The sequence below is a fragment of the Bufo gargarizans genome, chromosome 7 (assembly GCF_014858855.1).
Source record: "Bufo gargarizans isolate SCDJY-AF-19 chromosome 7, ASM1485885v1, whole genome shotgun sequence".
NCBI lineage: Eukaryota > Metazoa > Chordata > Amphibia > Anura > Bufonidae > Bufo > Bufo gargarizans.
The window spans coordinates 183,993,687-184,000,419 of NC_058086.1; the positions used below are offsets into that span (position 1 = coordinate 183,993,687).

The 6,733-nt window shown below is 43.1% G+C and overlaps 1 long non-coding RNA gene across 1 annotated transcript; it reads right to left on the reverse strand.

The window, feature by feature from the left end:
- Positions 1 to 3,340: 3,340 nt before the first annotated feature.
- On the reverse strand, positions 3,341 to 6,066 carry LOC122943813. Its single transcript, XR_006390895.1, has 3 exons — positions 5,961 to 6,066; positions 3,996 to 4,055; positions 3,341 to 3,386 (listed from the first exon to the last, which is right to left on the reverse strand). It is a non-coding gene; the product is annotated as an uncharacterized LOC122943813 (long non-coding RNA).
- Positions 6,067 to 6,733: the final 667 nt, after the last annotated feature.

The window sequence follows — 6,733 nt, forward strand, 5'->3', positions numbered from 1 at the left end:
AGTTTCTTTTGGCACAGGTTGCAAATGGCATCGCTGTTGTCAGAGGCAGACACACACACACAAAATGCCACACTGCAGAGCTTTGCAATGATGGCATCTGGTGGTGGCAACAGCATGCATTGATTGGCATGCTGTCTGGCTGACCCCGGGTGCCGATACATGCTGTCTGACTGTGCCACTAGCTCCTTGCGACGACCTCCCCCTGCTCCCAACTCGTCTCCTCCCTCTCTGTCTCCCCTTCTGAATTTTCCCCCTCTTCTTCTTCTCTTCGAGCAGGCACCCACGTGGCAGCTACGGACACATCGTCATCATCAACCGCTTCACTTGTGTCTGACACCTCAGCAAAGGAAGCAGCAGCGGGTACAACATCATCATCATCATCACACTGTTCGTCCATGTGTGTAATGCTGCCTGGCTGAGACATATCCCTGTTATCTACATCCCCTAGCAATAATGGTTGCGCATCACTAATTTCATCCAACTGATGTGTAAATAACTCCTCTGAGGGATCAAGTGAAGTGGCTGTGGTGGCAGTGGTGGTGGTGGCGGCGGGCGGGAGAGTGGTGACCAAGGCTGAGCTGGAGGAGGATGGTGCGTCAAGGTTCTTAGCGGAAGCTGTTGAAGATTGGGTGTCCTGTGTAAGCCAGTCAACAATTTTCTCAGAATTTTTTGGGTTCAGGGTACGTGGCCTCTGAACACTGGGCATTATTCCAGGGCCAGTGGAAATCACAGCACCATGAACACGACGGCCCCTGCGGCGTGGCCTGCCTCTGCCTGTCATTTTTTATTAGATAAGTGTTACTATGCATGCAAGGTACCGTGCCACTCTATATAAGTGGTGGGCAGTGGGCACAGTACAGTCTGTGTGGGCCTGACACACACGGGCTTGCAAATGTGATTAGATCACAGTTAAATTTAACATATATTTTTTTTTTTCTGAAAGGTATTTGGGTGAATGACACCCTGTAACGGTATGAGTGCAGGCCTAACCAGCCACTAGCCAGTGGGCACAATACAGTATGTGTGGGGGCCTGACACACACGGGCTTGCAAATGTGATTAGATCACAGTTAAATTTAAAATATAATTTATTTTTTCTGAAAGGTATTTGGGTGAATGACACCCTGTAACAGTGCAGGCCTAGCCTCTAGCCAGTGGACACAATACAGTATGTGTGGGGGCCTGACACACACGGACTTGCAAATGTGATTAGATCACAGTTAAATTAATTTTTAATTTTTTTTTCTGAAAGGTATTTGGGCGAATGACACCCTGTAACAGTATGAGTGCAGGCCTAGCCACTAGCCAGTGGACACAATACCGTATGTGTGGGCGCCTGACACACACGGGCTTGCAAATGTGATTAGATCACAGAAAAATATTAAATATATATATTTTTTTCTGAAAGGTATTTGGGCGAATGACACCCTGTAACGGTATGAGTGCAGGCCTAACCAGCCACTAGCCAGTGGACACAATAGAGTATGTGTGGGCGCCTGACACACACGGGCTTGCAAATGTGATTAGATCACAGTTACATTTAAAATATATTTTTTTTTTTCTGAAAGGTATTTGGGTAAATGTCACCCTGTAACGGTATAAGTGCAGGCCTAACCAGTCACTAGCCAGTGGCCACAATACAGTATGTGTGGGCGCCTGACACACACAGGCTTGCAAATGTGATTAGATCAAAGTTAAATTTAAAATATATATTTTTTTTCTGAAAGGTATTTGGGTGAATGACACCCTGTAACGGTATGAGTGCAGGCCTAACCAGCCACTAGCCACAATACAGTATGTGTGGGCGCCTGACACACACACAGGTTTGCAAATGTGATTAGATCACAGAAAAATATTAAATAGAATTTTTTTTTATCTGCAAGGTATTTTCTGTCACACCCTGTATGAATGGTGTGCACACAGTGCTGTCTATGACTGAGCCTGCAGCCTCTCACACATGGGCAGCCAGGCAACTGCAATATATATATATATGGAAAAAAAAAAAAAAAGCAGACTGATGTACCAGCCCTGAAAAGGGCTTTTTGGCGTGCTGTCTGGATGCTGTCCTTACAGCAGATGAGTCTGTGGACACAGAACAATGCCCTAGCTAACGCTTTTTCTATTGAATCAGCAGCAGCAGTACTCTCCCTCCTCTCATTGTGAATGCAGATTCCGAATGAATCTAAAATGGATGCTGTCCTGGAGGTGGGAGGGTCTGGGAGGGAGGGTATGCTGCTGATTGGCTGGAATGTGTCTGCTGACTGTGAGGTAGAGGGTCAAAGTTTACTCAATGATGATGTATAGGGGGCGGACCGAACATCGCGTACAAGCTATGTTTGCCGGGAACTATTCGCCGGCGAATAGTTCGGAACATCACTAAACTACAACTCCCAGCATGCACACTAGCTTGGCTGTTCGCAGAACTCCCACAGAAGTGAATGAAGAATGCTGGGAGTTGTAGTTTCACAACAGCTGGAGTGCCAGAGGTTGCTGACCCCTGATCTAAGTATAGTGTATAGCGGTCTCCCGACAAAGGCCATAAGGATTGGGCAGTTGGATTTCAACTTGCCTGATCCTTTCTTTCTCAAGGAGATCCCCCAGAGGAGTCTGGCAGCTGCTTTCTCTCCTCCCTTTGTTTAGAACACCTGCATTCTTGGCCAAGCCGAGCATACATGGGGCACTAGGTGAAATGGCTTGTTTGGTCAACAAGTGGCTAATGTGTATGGACATCCCTCAATGATGTATTAATACATACCGGTATGGCTTCTCAATATAAAGTGATTATATTGCCGTTTTAAACAACAGATACTGGGGGTAAAGTCTGTGATCGGCGATAACTCATTGGGCAGAACCTGTTACTTTCTCCATTGAGTTATAATGGGTCACACAAGACTTAGTCAGGTATCAGAATGTCTTTTGTGCTGAATGCAGTGCTGTACCTTCCTATCTATTCTGACAGTCAAAAACAACTAAAGCCTGAAGAAACAGAAATAACAGCAGAGCCCAAAAAGTGATTTTAGATTTATAGATAATATAGGATTCGATACAGTTTCATAAACCATAAAGAGATTGAAATGTAAATGTGCTGCTTAGGCCTGAGTTCACACTTCAGTTATTTGGTCAGTTATTTCCATCAGTTATTGTGAGCCAAAACCAGGTGCGGGTCAAAAACACGGAACATTTGCCAATCTTTCCATTATACCTGATCTCTCAGGAGGCTTCACTACTGGTTCTGGCTCACAATAACTGATGGAAATAACTGACCAAATAACTGAAGTGTGAACTCGGCCCTAATTCTAATAATTAATAATAGCTGTTTTCTCTTCTTACCATAAAATCCTTCAATTCTTTTTCAAATTCTGCGTAGTACACGGAGCTCTTATCCAACTGCAAGGTCAAAAAATACATTAAAAGTCAGTTCACTTGGCCGATAACAAGAAAACAGCACATTTATGCTGCAAGTCAAGTTACAGGGTATTTTCTTACAATGTAACAGGATTTTCTTGAGACAATTCCATTTCGCTAAAGGAGTCCATGAATGCTAAACTGATCAGATGCTGTCCCACAGCCAGGATTCAGGAACCAGCACTTGGATCTGTTACTTTTGTAACTGCATGTAATTAAACACTTTGCATAACCACAGAGTAAAAAGTATCTGCATAGCGCCACCTGCTGTTTGCTCTTTTTCTAATTTCTCTGTCCTGCTCCCTGAGATGGAAGCACATGCTCAGTTCCAGCCCTCAACTGCTACCAGCTGCAGTAGAAGGGACACGCCCCTCTAGAAAGTGCACGCCCCCTAAGCTGCCAGCTTGGAATAAATCTAGCAGATCAATTGGAGCAATGAATGGGGAGATCTCTGGATCCATGTGAGGTACCGGGCTGGTTCTAAGTTTGTTAGCAAGAGACTGACATGTACTAGATGATGTCTGATTTTTTTTTTTTTTCAGTGATCATGGGATAACCCCTTTAACGTGTTTTACATTACATTTACTGTACCTTATTCTTTCTTCCCTTACAGATCAATTTCTTTGCAATTTCCAGCAGTTGCGGGACACTCTGTGAACAAAACACAATCACATGGCAGTCACTGATGAGCAGCACTGAGCATCTAATTGACTTATGCAAAATCATAAAATAGTAATAAACAGTTCATGTATGATAACAATGAAGTGGAATATGCAAATAACGTATACTGTAACAGACTAAGACGCGCACATATTCAGACAATTACACCCGCTATATATGTGCAGTGTATACACTCACAGTAAGCTCTTATACTAAGTGCAGCCTTGCTGAGTTCTGAAGAGTGCAGGAGCAGGACTCCAAACCAATGCATACAAGTAGAAGGAACTCCAAAGAAGCTCAAAGTGATAATTTTATATGTACAAGTCCAAATTCCCCACACCCCATACACACACTCCTCTGGCAGCGGTTTATCTCCCTGCTACCAGGATCGGGCAATTGAATCCAATGTGTCCAGTCGATATCTCCCCGGATATCAGCTCTCGGGGGACAGTCAGGAAGCTACCATACATATTAGATAGTCGGCCAAACCTGCCAAAATCTAATGTGTATGACCCGCTTAACTTCGGATTGCTTCACTTGCAAATAAACTATCGCTCTGAACTTCCTTGATTAGTGTTGTCACAAATATTCTAATCGTGAATTTTAATGGCAAATATTCACCACTTCGAGAAATCGCGAAGATGTAGAATGCAGTGCTACCGTATTCGTATTCGCGAATATTATAGATTATTTTTTTCATCTGAACCCATGATCCCTCCCTGCTTCTTGCTTGTGGGCCAATGAGAAGGCTGCAGTGTCTTTGTCTGAGCTTAGCAACATCTCTAGCAACCAATAGGAACGTTGCCTGCCCCTTACTATATAAGAACCTCCCCAGCAGTTTTGCAGTTCTGAGAGAGACAGCAGTGACATTGCTGTGCTCTGTGCTCTGCTGTGTGATTACATTAGATAGTTAGCTCATATACATAATACAGATAGTGGGAGATAGTCCGTGTAGGTTATATCCTGATATAGTGGAGCTGATAGGTTCTGCTGTCCATACAGACATGCTGCAGACATAGTGCTGTGATGTCACATCATTACAACAATACTTAGTGCACCAATCAGTAATATGTAGTCAGACCGGCTAAAATGTGATGTTGCACGTATTGCGCCAAAATATGTGTATCATTAATTGCCGATTCACGCATTTGCCAATATATGAGAGCACTCTATCTGCATATAAAGCTATTGTAATGTTCTGCCGTGCCAACCATTTTCTCCAGTCTCAGGAAACTTCTAGCAGCTTAAAAAATTTAGCAAAAGTGACCCCCGCCTGTACTGCGCGCGCATTACGCAAATATTACATTGCCCATTTCAGCAATCAAGAAAACAATGGTGAATTCTCGAATATGCTAATATATGACGAGTATTCTCTAAAAATATTCACGAAATATCGCTAATTCGAATATTGCCCCCGCCACTCATCACTATCCATGATTTCCTTCTACTCATATATATATATATATACTGTACATACTTATACGATATGGATCAAGTATACAAATGCACAAATATAGTAAAACACCATCTTCTTTTGCTCCATAAAACAGAGAAAATGGCAGTTGTTTTATGAAGCAAATACTAATATATGCAAATGAGACTCTAGGAGCAACGGGGTCATTGCCGCTACACCTAGAGGCTCTGCTCTCTCTGCAACTGCTGCACCCTATGCACTTTGATTGACTTTAGGAGAAGACAGGGCTAGATGTGATCACATTTATACGTCCTGGCCCTGCCAATCAACATACAGAGGGTGCGGCAGTTTCAGACAGAGCAGAGCCTCTAGGTGTAACAGTAACGCCCCCGTTGCACCAGATTTATTGATACATTTTATGGAAACCTCTAAGTTTTTTTTTTTTTTTTTTTTTTTTTTTATATTGGAAAGTATTTTTTTACCTCCAACGCATGTCGCAAACAGTTATCATCATTCGCGTGTTCATTTACAAAGTCATCACAGCGATCAAATGTGCGAACATATGGTTCAGATGTTGAGCATTCCTCTGGTGGCGGGGGATCAGAGCTCCCAGACTCTAAAACACACGCAAAAGACACCGTTAAGTAACCCCATACAAATCTTATAGTACATATATAAAACGTGCTGCTGACTATACTTACCCGTGCAGACACCGACACTAGCCAGTGCAAATAGTATGATGATCTTCATTGTGTAGATGGCTGAGATCTGCACAAATGTGGATCCTACCCCCTTTTATAGCAAGAAAATCAGTGACATAGTTTACCACCCAGTATACAGATGCCAACTTGTTTTCGCCTCTGGCAACTTCCTTGCGGATATATATCAAAACTTGGCAGCAAAACAATCAGCACCTACCATAAGTTTGCACAGCAAGTGTCATTTTGGGACAATTTTAGTTAACCCCTTCCCACAATTTTTTGTAACTTTACATCAAGATTGCGATCCACCAAATTTCTAAATGCAGTTATAATGCGCTAGCTCCGGAGCCATCTATATCAGGAGATCTTTGGAATATAGAGTCAATCTCTCACTGCAATGGCAGGGCCCAATAAGCTGCTTGAGAGTGTTGCACTGACGGGCATAATACACTGCAATATAGAAGTATTGCAGTGTATTGTATCAACGATCAGGCTATGTAATATTGTCAGGAAGGCCAAAACTGGTTGTGGCGGCGAGAGGTTAAAGGGGTTGT